This window comes from Schistocerca americana, chromosome 2, assembly GCF_021461395.2.
Source record: "Schistocerca americana isolate TAMUIC-IGC-003095 chromosome 2, iqSchAmer2.1, whole genome shotgun sequence".
NCBI lineage: Eukaryota > Metazoa > Arthropoda > Insecta > Orthoptera > Acrididae > Schistocerca > Schistocerca americana.
Genome location: NC_060120.1, coordinates 621,928,900 through 621,941,217, shown reverse-complemented (window position 1 = coordinate 621,941,217; position 12,318 = coordinate 621,928,900). Strand labels below are relative to the sequence as shown.

The 12,318-nt window shown below is 41.9% G+C and overlaps 1 protein-coding gene across 9 annotated transcripts in view; it reads right to left on the bottom strand.

Moving 5' to 3' along the window:
* The window catches only part of LOC124596278 (protein muscleblind-like), a 590,664-nt gene extending 584,656 nt beyond the window's left edge, over positions 1-6,008 (bottom strand). For 3 of the 9 annotated variants that reach the window (XM_047135367.1, XM_047135364.1, XM_047135365.1), the window contains exon 1: positions 5,781-6,000. The gene's annotated coding sequence lies outside the window, so the exon portion shown is untranslated. Of the gene's footprint in view, positions 1-5,780 lie in introns of all 9 variants that reach the window. The other 6 variants (XM_047135359.1, XM_047135361.1, XM_047135366.1 and 3 more) reach the window with 5 other exon arrangements.
* Positions 6,009-12,318: the final 6,310 nt, after the last annotated feature.

Sequence of the window (12,318 nt, the reverse complement as noted above, 5' to 3'; positions counted from 1 at the left end):
CATGAAAGGTTACGATTCACCACATTTTTGTACAATTAACCGACATACTTGATATGATACGCACTACCCAGTTAATTTTTCAATTCTTTATTTAACCAGCCTGTGCTGTCTTCTCGCGTTATCCTGATTTACGCAGAACCGAGAATAGTACACAAAAACTACCAAATGGATTTATTGATGAGAACTCGCCTAACGACGTAAACAGACGTCGAAAGAGGAAGTTTTATTTTACTGCACACATGTGGTGAGTTTCCTCTTGAACCGTGATTGTTACCGCCTACTCAGATGGAGACGGCAAAAGACTGTGTGGAGGATTTACAATATGGAGCTCTGAATTACAGTCATAATGGACTTTCACCGTCGTTTGGAGTCCACTTAAACAGTAGTTGCCCCTAGAACTGGCTGTATAAGTCAGTTAAAAAGTCGGAGGAAGGCAACGGCATATCACCAATTAGGCCATGCCAAGTACAGCACTGTGCTGCTCAGAACAAATCTTCAGGATAATTGCAGCTTTAGCTTTGTCTTTACCTTAATGAATATGCCACGAGGGAGACGGCGAAATCAGGATCTACTATGTAAACTTTTGGGAACTCGAGAGGTTAATGGTAAAATATGCTTACCCCCTATTCGTTGTGTATAGTTGTAACAATCAGGTCAAGACCACGCAATTTACCTCTATAATTTCTGTGGAGGTTGTTGTAGACCATTAATGCGATGGTGTGTAGCGTCACAAATGTTTGTAGTGTTTAGTCGTATACTGTAAGCTACCTTCGACGCCGAATGAATCAGAGCAGTTTGTCCCACCTGCGTGCTGCGTAGATCGAACTACCATTCGATCGATTCGGCGGGGGCTGGTTTGCGAGCGGGCGCAGAGGCAAGGCCCGGGACGGGAACGGCAGAAATCGATCTGGAGGTTAAATGTCACGCGGCAAGAGCTTGGGGCTCCCCGTAGGTTGCAAGCCAGCGGCAGCACGTGAGCGGAGCCCACCACTAGCCCACATAGGCTGCGAGCTGCCTCGCCCACGCGCTTTCTAACTCGCAACAACGCGTTCATGGTCGACAGCGCTGCCAACCTTGCAGCGGCGAACAGGACGCGCAGTCGGCGCGACATCCGCGGCATGACATCACCTCGCGCCTACGTCACTGGCTGTGTCCACGCAACAACTGCGCACTATGCGCTGTTTATGGGACCAGTAAGAGATTAAAATTAAGGATCCCTCACCGAATATGGCACTAAAGTAATTCACATAGCTCTGAAAGTTGGATACGACCAGTGAATTAAGATATACGTGGATGATGTACTACTGATGATGTTGTCTCTCTTCAACTGTGGCTGAGAGATGGTGCAAAACAGTTGCCAATAATACGGGCTTCCCTACAATGAACTTTAAAAGCATTGCTGCCCGCATAGCTGTTTGTTATCTTTGGAAACTGTCCGCAAACTGCAACCTAGAGATAGCGGAGACTGACTTACGCATTTCGACAAATTCAGTCCATCCTCCATTAAGATACTGGTACAGCGATATTGTAGTCCTATACAAGCACAAAAATTCGAGACACATTCTTTATTCCAGATACAATAAAGGGCAGGGTCTTCATTTCGTCTGTGATGTGAACAATGTAAGTGACACTGTAGGTTTACTTTGTAATGTCTTTTCCTTACAATAACAATTACGATAAGTGAAAACAGTGAGGTAAAAACTTCCTTTTGTATTAAGAAATGCTAACTAATATTCGACAGTAGTGGTGAATTTTGTTAGTGCATTTTTATCGCATAAAATAATGAATTTTTTATGCTATAACATATGCTCAAAACAGTTTCGTAGACACGTGAATCGATACTGTACCAGCTAAGAGCCACTGAAGTAAAAACACAACCTGTACTCCAGCGCCAAGGCCAGCTTTTCCAATGATTTCTCTATAGTGTGAGAGCAGTTCCTGAAATACGGAGTTAAATATTTTGTTTATAAATGACTTCGTAGCGAACCTTATCTGTCGAGTAGGGCGCACAAACTGTCACACTAAATTCAACCGAAAACCGTGGCTCAGATTAGATGAAGCAATCTATATGAACAAATGGGTCTATGACCACAACATGGAAAATTTTAATGAAATTGTCATGGTATTCATAAGTATGGACGCAGTTAAGAAACATTTCGGGCAAAAATGTTTAATTCCAAATTCATACGCAATAACGACGTTGTATTCTAGGAAAAACGAGTAAACCCAATAACATAACAAATTATGCCAAAAAATTTCGTCTGTAAGGAGAAAAGGTGGTTGTGCTGCGGAATTAAGTTGCTTAGGATCAACGACTATATACGTATAGTTCAATGTTTGTCAGTACGAGTACGTCCATTACAGCTTTTTTCTTTTCTTTTTTTTTAACTAACAGGACATTGTTAAAAGTCGAGGTCGTGTAAATCTTGTTGAACATTTGTGTGTCTTGTGTACCACAATTCAGGATGTAAATTATTATGAGATAAAGTCAAACCAACCCATGATAATTATGTTGTTTTAACTAATCTGCCAGCCTATCGTAAGAAAGGGATTTAAACATCTGTAAACAATTTTTGCCTTTTGTATTATCAGCGAGGTATCCTGTTGATGATGCATGCTCGATATGATACACTGATTTCAGTAAGGCAGTTAACAGCTACAGGCGGAAAGCAAATCACAAAATCCGAAAGACTCCAAATACCAATAAAGAAAAAAATAAGATGTCTGAGAGACTCGGTTTTGGGCAACAGAATGCACTCTTTGAAAGACAAAGACTGATAGTTGTTTTCATGGATGCCTTGCTTGCCTTCGTTGGCACATTCACTTGTTTTCCGTACCCATCACTCATTTCGTAATAGGTATTCGGTTATGAGCAATAGTAAATGTTCTATTCGCAGTTACAAATTAGTTTGCACACAAGTGCTGACAAATGGAGTTAACATTGAACGCTACGGCAGTTATTTAACACACTCATAGTTATGAACAGCTTTTCAAAGACATAGTACTAAGTGTTCAATAAAATTACAGATTATATAAAGTTATGTTTTCTACGTTGAACTTGGGTTGTGCAAAACGCAGTTACGTTTACATACATACAAACACGTTTAGCAGTTGGTGGTGCAATTTCTTGTTTATTCAGAAATTATCATTTTTTGTCAAACCAGGTGCATTATTTGTTTTTATACTTGTATAAGAGTCTTATATTTTTTCCCTACTGCACGACGCCATGAGTATTTCGTCGGTGATGGTTATATCTATAATACTGTACAGCAGAAGACATGAATTGGGACAGTTAAGGCAAACATACAGAAAAAAATGGAAGTTTACATCAACATGATTAAAATTTGTTGATAATTTCAGAATAGAGCGTAGTGTTCTTCCATGATGAGATAAGAACAGGTTGAAGCGAATATGAACATAGCTGTGTTTCGACAATGCAACACCAAAGAGTAGAAAATATTGTTATATGCAATATGCAGAAACAGTGCTGAAGTTCAGTTACAACACCTTTCGTTGATTATAATGTTTACAACTAGCTATCCCAATCATTATCAATAAATCTGACGTTATCTCACGTGCTCCTGTTCTACGTAAAGGTACGTTTACACGTTTCCTAAACGCTATTTGAGACGGAAATCAGTAATGAAAATATGTAGTTGATTTTAAAACATGCAGTACAAAAAATTTGACGAAACATACTCAGTTGCAGTAACATACTCGCAGAAACGACACTGTCAAATTAAACTGAAAAATTAATTACAATCATTTATCTTTCTGTCATTATAAAAATAACAAGTTGTCTTACTTCCCCCGACATTAAAAATCGATGGTGATAACACACGTGGGTGGATATTGTTTATTACAAAAGGAAATGGGCTAGGCTGAAGAAGACTTAACTACATTATGCATTGTTTTGGAGATTCAAAACAATGTATTTTGAAACCTTACAACCCATAATAAAACAAAGAATACACATCTATGAATCGAATAATTAATTATTATGTATGTGTTTTACATGAAATGCGGATTTAGTAAATGTTAATATATATCGCCAGAATTGCCAAGCAGTGATAGGTCTCATCAAAAGTATTACTAAAGCGTTGCACTCTTGCAATAAGATCATTGCAGAATGATGCGCATCATTTTGATGAGCCAGAACGTCATATTCTAATCAAACGGACAAACACGCAACGATTACGATTTGTATTTTTTCCCTGACACACCCTAAAAACAGTTTTTTATATCTATTTGCTCGTCTACAGAGAAAGCAGCAATGAAAAGTAGTAGGCTGATTTCAAAAATTTAGCAAGAAAAATTCGCTATGAAATGAATGTGCACTTCAGAATCAAATCATTTCTGAACGATGCGCATGGTTTTAATGAACTAGAGCGTCATTTTGTAATCAAACAGAATGCTCAGAAACGGAAGAATTCAAATGATTCCCGATATGCGATACTCTCCGTAATAATTCCACACGCATAGCATATGTTTTACTTTGAAATGTTTAGAGCCTTTACTGATGACATTTCTCGTGTACTGTAGAAAATGAGATGTGGATGACAAATCTTATTCAAGCAAGAAAGTTCTAAGTATTTCAAAGTTAGAACCATACGACACAGAATGAAGAGTTGATGGAAGAAGAAAAATATTTCACCTTTAATTTACTTCTGTTGTATCTTACTTTTTTATTCGTGTGTGTGTCCTGATTTTATGACAATCGAAGCAGGTAAAGACACGTTCTCTTCATTTTAACATCTGGCGTTTGACCTTTATCCCGGCATGAGTATTTTGTATCAGAAGTTACAATATTTCTTGGTGGGATTCATTTTATGAAGTCTTCAGAGATTGCGCAAAACATTAAAAAAATAAATAGAAAACGGAGCTGCTAGCAAATTTTACGCATACACAATGCAGCAGCAGTAGCACTACAGTTTGCAACAATTAATTTCATTCAATGTTTTAAGCAAAAAATATTCATGCAATCAAACTTAAGACATTTACCAGTTCAATTACTGATATGAATGTGAATTAAAGGTGAACATCCGATGCCTGCTACGCTACACCCAAGTGAAAAAAGCAAATTACAATCACTGTTACGTATGGAGTTCATGATGGAGAGCCAAAACTTCCGAAAAGATTAAAGAATGTACGTAGAATACTAAAAGCACAAATAATTTCTTTCAACTGCTGCATATCGTTTAATCTGGCGAATTCTATAGTTGTGAACGTTGTCACTTTCCGACGTCAAAAAGTGAAAGTACTAATGTATCACATCACAGCTGGGAATCACCGTGGTCGTATCCTTTCTGTTTCGATGGATGGCGTTGTTTCCATTCACTTTCTTGAGAAGGAAAACAGAGAGCAATTTTGGCGTTGCGTAAACTTCATTATATAATCTCCTTCATTGCATCATCACATCAGCATTACGTGGATCACACGTCTGCACGAAACGTCATCACTGAAACGTCGCATAGTGTGCTGACAACACATTTCACTCGGACACATCACATCCTTCTTTACTGTAAAATTCACTTAATCACTTTCACGATGGGCAGAATATATTTCGTTGATAGCTCTCTTTAAATAATTGTCTCTATTTCGTCAACGCACTGTTTTCTCACACACGAAATTTCAATTGACGCTCCGTCGTGAAAAGTTACAGTCGGCTGAAAGAAGGCGACAAACGCAAAATTTCTGTTTGGTACTGTAATCTTCTTCCACAAGCACCTGAAAAAAATCTGAAAACACGTAGGAAACAAGTAGGTACTCGCACAACTAACCTGTACAAAAATGCCGCATAGGTTCAGAATGATAGCACAAGCTTAAAAGGCTTCTCCATTGGCGTTGCAGCAGCAGCACAAGCGGCGGTGAAGATAAAACACAGTAAATTTGATGAATACAACACGCACAACGGGGACAAAGTTCCAACCAGCCAGCCACCTAGCAAGCACGAACCTACTGCTACGGCACTCCGCTGGGCAGAGTCAAATCCCCAAGCCTTTGCTTCGGGCGACATCGGCTGCTCCGTTCGGATTAATTCGGCGTATAGCGTTGAATGCGGAGGAAGAAGGGAAACTGCCGAAGTGGTGGGGAGCGCCGCGCGCTGGAGGGGAGGGCGAAGCGGAGGGACGGCAGGAGAGGACGAACGCTGAAAAAAAAAGGAAAAAAGAAGTCGTTCCATGCGCGACTGCTTCACCATCCAACAACAAAATGAACGACCAGCGAGATTCATTAGGTAGGGAAGTTGGGAACAGAAAAGATTAATTTTTGTCGAGCTGCACCACTCGATGCCGTGCCGTGCAACGTTATCCGCGGATCGGCTGAACAGTTATTATTGAGCCCATTTCAACAGCTCACCCCTCTAAGTACGTTTCCCATCTATCATCATTTTTTCCGAACTCCTCGAGGCAATATCTCCTCTATTCTGCGTCAGTTCTAATATTCAGTTTCTTTCTTATTCGACTTCCCGAACACTGAATCGAAGCCTAGGATGCATTTATTTCAAATTTGTTCGTTTGTCTTCGTGTCTCCCCCTTCTTGGGGACACTTTCCGGTCATTAGAGAATGCAGGGAGAACGCGCATGATAAATTATTGTGAATGGAGCAGTGTAATAAAATCGGCTGCGATAAAATCGATGGAAACGAATGCCCCTCCCAGCCGAAGTTAGAGGGCACAGTCTACTGACCGTCCGGGTTTCCTTCCAGCGTTGCATTTAGGACCTGTTACACAACAGATGCCACTAACCATATTTATGAAAGGTCCATCTGTTTTATTAACGTAGCCCAGAAATGTCAAAACAGGAATCTAAAGAAAAATCTGTTCCAACGCAACAGAAAACGCCCGAAATGACAATATCAGCTAAGTGCAATGACGGTGAAAGTGACCACTGCCAATCTGAATTGTCTGTCTATCACTACGGCCAGTGATTCTGCTGTGCAGTATTGCCTATATTGCGACTTTTCTATGCCACATATGGAACCTCTAATACTGCGCAGCACTGCAGGCTAAGTTGCCGGTCTACGGAAAATAAGAGCAGAAAAGTGTGATCGTTAGCACACTGTCTCTCCTTAGTAGCAGGAACTTTGTCGGTCCCCGCACTTTATTGCCACGCCTTTCGCTGTTCATCACTTACGTATATTTCATTACCACTGAAAAAAAGTGTTAACCGGAAAGAGAGGAAGATTGGGTTTAACGTCCCGTAGACACCGATGTCATTAGAGGAGCACAAGCTCGGATTGCGTCAATGATGGGGAAGGAAATCGGCTATGCCCTTTTCAAAGGTACCATCCCGGTATTTGCCGGGAGAAGCAAGTGCTCTTGCTTGCAGTCAGATTACGAGTGGTGCTTCCGACAGGACGTGTCTTGCGTTACTGATTAACTAGGCAGCTAACAATTAACTCAAGTGAGTTATTTTTAATTATCTGTCTAGGTTCAGGCACCCACATCAACTGAACTGCACCGTAAGATTGACATAAAAAGACAACAGGATGTATCGAATTTCGCCAAATGCCACCGAGACAGTTCTTATTATTACCTCAGCATTTAAAACAGCACTATTGCGCCTCAATAAAGAAATCTATTAACAGAAAACCAGCAATCTTAACTAACATAAATATACACTACTGGCCATTAAAATTGCTACACCAAGAAGAAATGCAGATGATAAACGGGTATTCATTGGACAAATATATTCTACTAGAACTGACATGTGATTACATTTACACGCAACTTGGGTGCATGCATCCTGAGAAATCAGTACCCAGAACAACCACCTCTGGCCGTAATAACGGCCTTGAGACGCCTGGGCATTGCGTCAAACAGAGCTTGGATGGCGTTTACAGGTACAGCTGCCCATGCAGCTTCAACACGATACCGCAGTTCATCAAGAGTAGTGGCTGGCGTATTGTGACGAGCCAGTTGCTCGGCCACCATTGACCAGACGTTTTCAGTTGGTGTGAGATCTGGAGAATGTGCTGGCCAGGGCAGCAGTCGAACATTTACTGTATCCAGAAAGGCCAGTACTGGACCTGCAACATGCAGTCGTGCATTGTCCTGCTGAAATGTAGGGTTTCGCAGGGATCGAATGAAGGGTAGAACCACGGGTCGTAACACATATGAAGTGTAACGTCCACTGTTCAAAGTGCCGTCAATGCGAATAAGAGGTGACCGAGACGTGTAACCAATGGCACCCCATACCATCACGCCGGGTGATACGCCGGTATGGCAATGACGAATACACGCTTCCAACGTGCGTTCACCGCGATGTCGCCAAACACGGATGCGACCATCATGATGCTGTAAACAGAACCTAGCCTCATCCGAAAAAATGACGTTTTGCCATTCGTGCACCCAGGTTCGTCGTTGAGTACACCATCGCAGGCGCTCCTGTCTGTGATGCAGCGTCAAGGGTAACCGCAGCCATGGTCTCCGAGCTGATAGTCCATGCTGCTGCAAACGTCGTCGAACTGTTCGTGCAGATGGTTGTTGTCTTGCAAACGTCCCCATATGTTGACTCAGGGATCGAGACGTGGCTGACGATCCGTTACAGCCATGCGGATAAGATGCCTGTCATCTCGATGATACGAGGCCGTTGGGATCCAGCACGGCGTTCCGTATTACCCTCCCGAACCCGCCGATTCCATATTCTGAAAACGGTCATTGGATCTCGACCAACGCGAGCAGCAATGTCGTGATACGATAAACCACAATCGCGATAGGCTACAATCAAAGTGGGAAACGTGATGGTACGCATTTTTCCTACTTACACGAGGCATCACAACAACGTTTCACCAGGCAACGCCGGTCAACTGCTATTTCTGCATGAGAAATCGGTTGGAAACTTTCCTCATGTCAGCACGTTGTACGTGTCGCCACCGGCACCAACCTTGTGTGACTGCTCTGAAAAGCTAATCATTTGCATATCACTGCATCTTCTTCCTGTCGGTTAAACTTCGCGTCTGTAGCATGACATGTTCGTGGTGTAGCAATTTTAATGGCCAGTAGTGTAGTTTGAACTAGTGGAGTCTTTTCCTAACTGACGACGAATTGATGATTTGAGAGGTATACAGGGGTTAATCAAAAACATGGAAACACCAAAAACCACAACACACTGCCGCGCCTGATATGGTGTAGAAAAGCTCTTGGCATTCTGAACAGCTTCCAGTAGTCTGGGAATGTTTAAAGACAGGTCTTGTGTGGTTTTCAAGAGAATCTTATACCATTCTTCCTGCAAAATAGTGGTTGTTTGGGTGGTTTGTTTTGCTAAGCGGATCAAACAACGAGGTCAGTCAGTCCTGGACGATGCAGACTGTCCGAACTGGGGCCCTGTCATCCTGGATCACGGCATCACCAGTGGGAAGCAAATACTGGGATGGACCTGATCAACCAAAACGTTCTCACTATCTTTGGCAGTAATGCGACATTGCAGAGTAACCATGTGTTCCACTGAATACTATTACGATTACCCTAAACATCACCGAACCCCCGCCTTGTTTCACTCTTGGAATGTAAACTCAGCCAGAAGTTGGAGACAGCGTGGAACAAGACTCAACCGACTACACAACTTTCTTCCATTGCTCCCATAACCGAGGTTTCGGCACCATGTTTTACGAGCATTTACAACACCGAAATTCACTACTTCTGGTGCTGCCTTAGTTTTGTTTTGGCACTGACAGGGTACGCAAGTGCCACATTCAGTTTTGCAGCTGTTGCCCTTTTATTTTTTGTCTGTCCCACTCAATGACCACCCGTCACGATCACTCAACGCACATTTTCGTCCGCGTTCTGACTTAACTGTTTTTCCGCTTTCCCTGTATACTGTATAAACCTTCAGTACGGTGTCTCTTGAAACACCAAACACTTCGGCTCCCTTGGTTACGGAAGCATCCACCACACGAGCTCCAACCATCTGTCCATCGAATTCACTTAGCTCGGACATAATGCACTCACAACTACACAGCTCACTGTTCTGGTTTCGACTGATACTTGCACAGGTGCCGTTCATGATCAAATACAACAGCGTAAGCTGCAGATTTGGATAGATACTTCATTTATGTTCAAACATGTATTTCTCGCAGTGTTTCCATATTTTGGTCCAACTCCTGTAAATATCAATTGTACAGTGTACTGCGTTTAAGACCACACAGACAATTATATAAATTCTGAATTAGTTATACAGTATTTTTTCCATAGATTGGTGAAAAAAACGTTACCACAAAACGTCGCTCGACAGAAGCATTAATCTACATCTACATCTACAAGGATACTCTGCAAATCACATTTAAGTTCCTGGCAGAGGGTTTATCGAACCACTTGCACAATTCTCTATTATTCTAATCTCGTATAGTGCGCGGAAAGAACGAACACCTAGGCCTATATCTTTCCGTACGAGTTCTGATTTGGCCGGCCGAAGTGGGCGTGCGGTTAAAGGCGCTGCAGTCTGGAACCGCAAGACCGCTACGGTCGCAGGTTCGAATCCTGCGTCGGGCATGGATGTTTGTGATGTCCTTAGGTTAGTTAGGTTTAACTAGTTCTAAGTTCTAGGGGACTAATGACCTCAGCAGTTGAGTCCCATAGTGCTCAGAGCCATTTGAACCATTTTTGAGTTCTGATTTCCCTCATTTAATCTTGGTGATCGTTTCTCCCTTTGTAGCTCGTTGTCAACAAAATATTTTCGCATTCGGAGGAGAGAGTTGGTGATTCGAATTTCGTGAGAAGATCTCGTCGCAACGAAAAACGCCTTTCTTTTAATGATGTCCAGCCCAAATCCTGCATCATTTCAGTGACACTCTCTCCCATATTTCGCGATAATACAAAACGCGCTGCCTTTCTTTGAACTTTTTCGATGTACTCCGTCAGTCCTATCTGGTAAGGATCCCACACCGCGCAGCAGTATTCAAAAGAGGGCGGACAAGCGTAGTGTAGGCAATCTCCTTATAGGTCTGTTACATTTTCTAAGTGTCCTGCCAATAAAGCGCAGACTTTGGTTAGCCTTCCCCACAACATTTTCTATGTGTTCCTTCCAATTTAGCCGGACGGAGTGGCCGAGCGGTTCTAGGCACTACAGTCCGGAACCGCGCGACCGCTACGGTCGCAGGTTCGAATCCTGCCTCGGGCATGGATGTGAGTGATGTCCTTAGGTTAGTTAGGTTTAAGTAGTTCTAAGTTCTAGGGGACTGATGACCACAGAAGTTAAGTCCCATAGTGCTCAGAGCCATTTGACCCATTTGTACATTCCAATGTAAGTCGTTCGTAATTGTAATACCTAGGTATTCAGTTGAATTTACGGGTTTTAGATTGGACTGATTTATCGTGTAACCGAAGTGTAACGAGTTCCTCTTAGCACTCATGTGGATGACCTCACACTTTTCGTTATTCAGTGTCAACTGCCACTTTTCGCACCATTCAGATATTTTTTCTAAATCGTTTTGCAGTTTGTTTTGATCTTCTGATGACTTTATTAGTCGAGAAACGACAGCGTCATCTGCAAACAACCGAAGAGAGCTGCTCAGATTGTCTCCAAAATCGTTTATATAGATAAGGAACAGCAAAGGGCCTATAACAATACCTTGGGGAACGCCATAAATCACTTCTGTTTTACTGGACTTTCCGTCAATTACTGCGAACTGTGACCTCTCTGACAGGAAATTACAAATCCAGTCACATAACTGAGACGATATTCCATAAGCACGCAATTTCACTACGATCCGCTTGTGTGGTACAGTGTCAAAAGCCTTCCGGAAATCCAGAAATATGGAATCGATCTGAAATCCCTTGTCAATAGCACTCAACACTTCATGTGAATAAAGAGCTAGTTGTGTTTCACAGGAACGATGCTTTCTAAACCCATGTTGACTGTGTGTCAATAGACCGTTTCCTTCGAGGTAATTCATAATGTTCGAATTGGAAGGTAAACTGCGTTATCACACATACAGTGCTATTTATGGAACGTTAACACTATGATTTTGTGATGTAGTGTTCAACTGCATCGCCCTGTTTGTGGAACAATGATTCCCGCCTTTGGTTTATCGCGTTAACAGATTTATTGGAATCAAATGGAATATCATAAATATAATCTTTTCTCAATAACCACTCATAAACTCTTCATGCGATGTTGAAATAAGAGCAGGATTACTTTGCGTCTCGATTGTATTTTCGCATTTTATGACTATGAAACAGTTTTGTCACGACCTGCTCTTCACGCTATTAACATAGCAACTAAAGTTCGTCTGATAACGGTAATTGAATTTCACGAAGTGAATAATTATTTAGCAATTCAATTTCATTTTAACTTTTAAATAAATGTAGGTGCTGTAGCC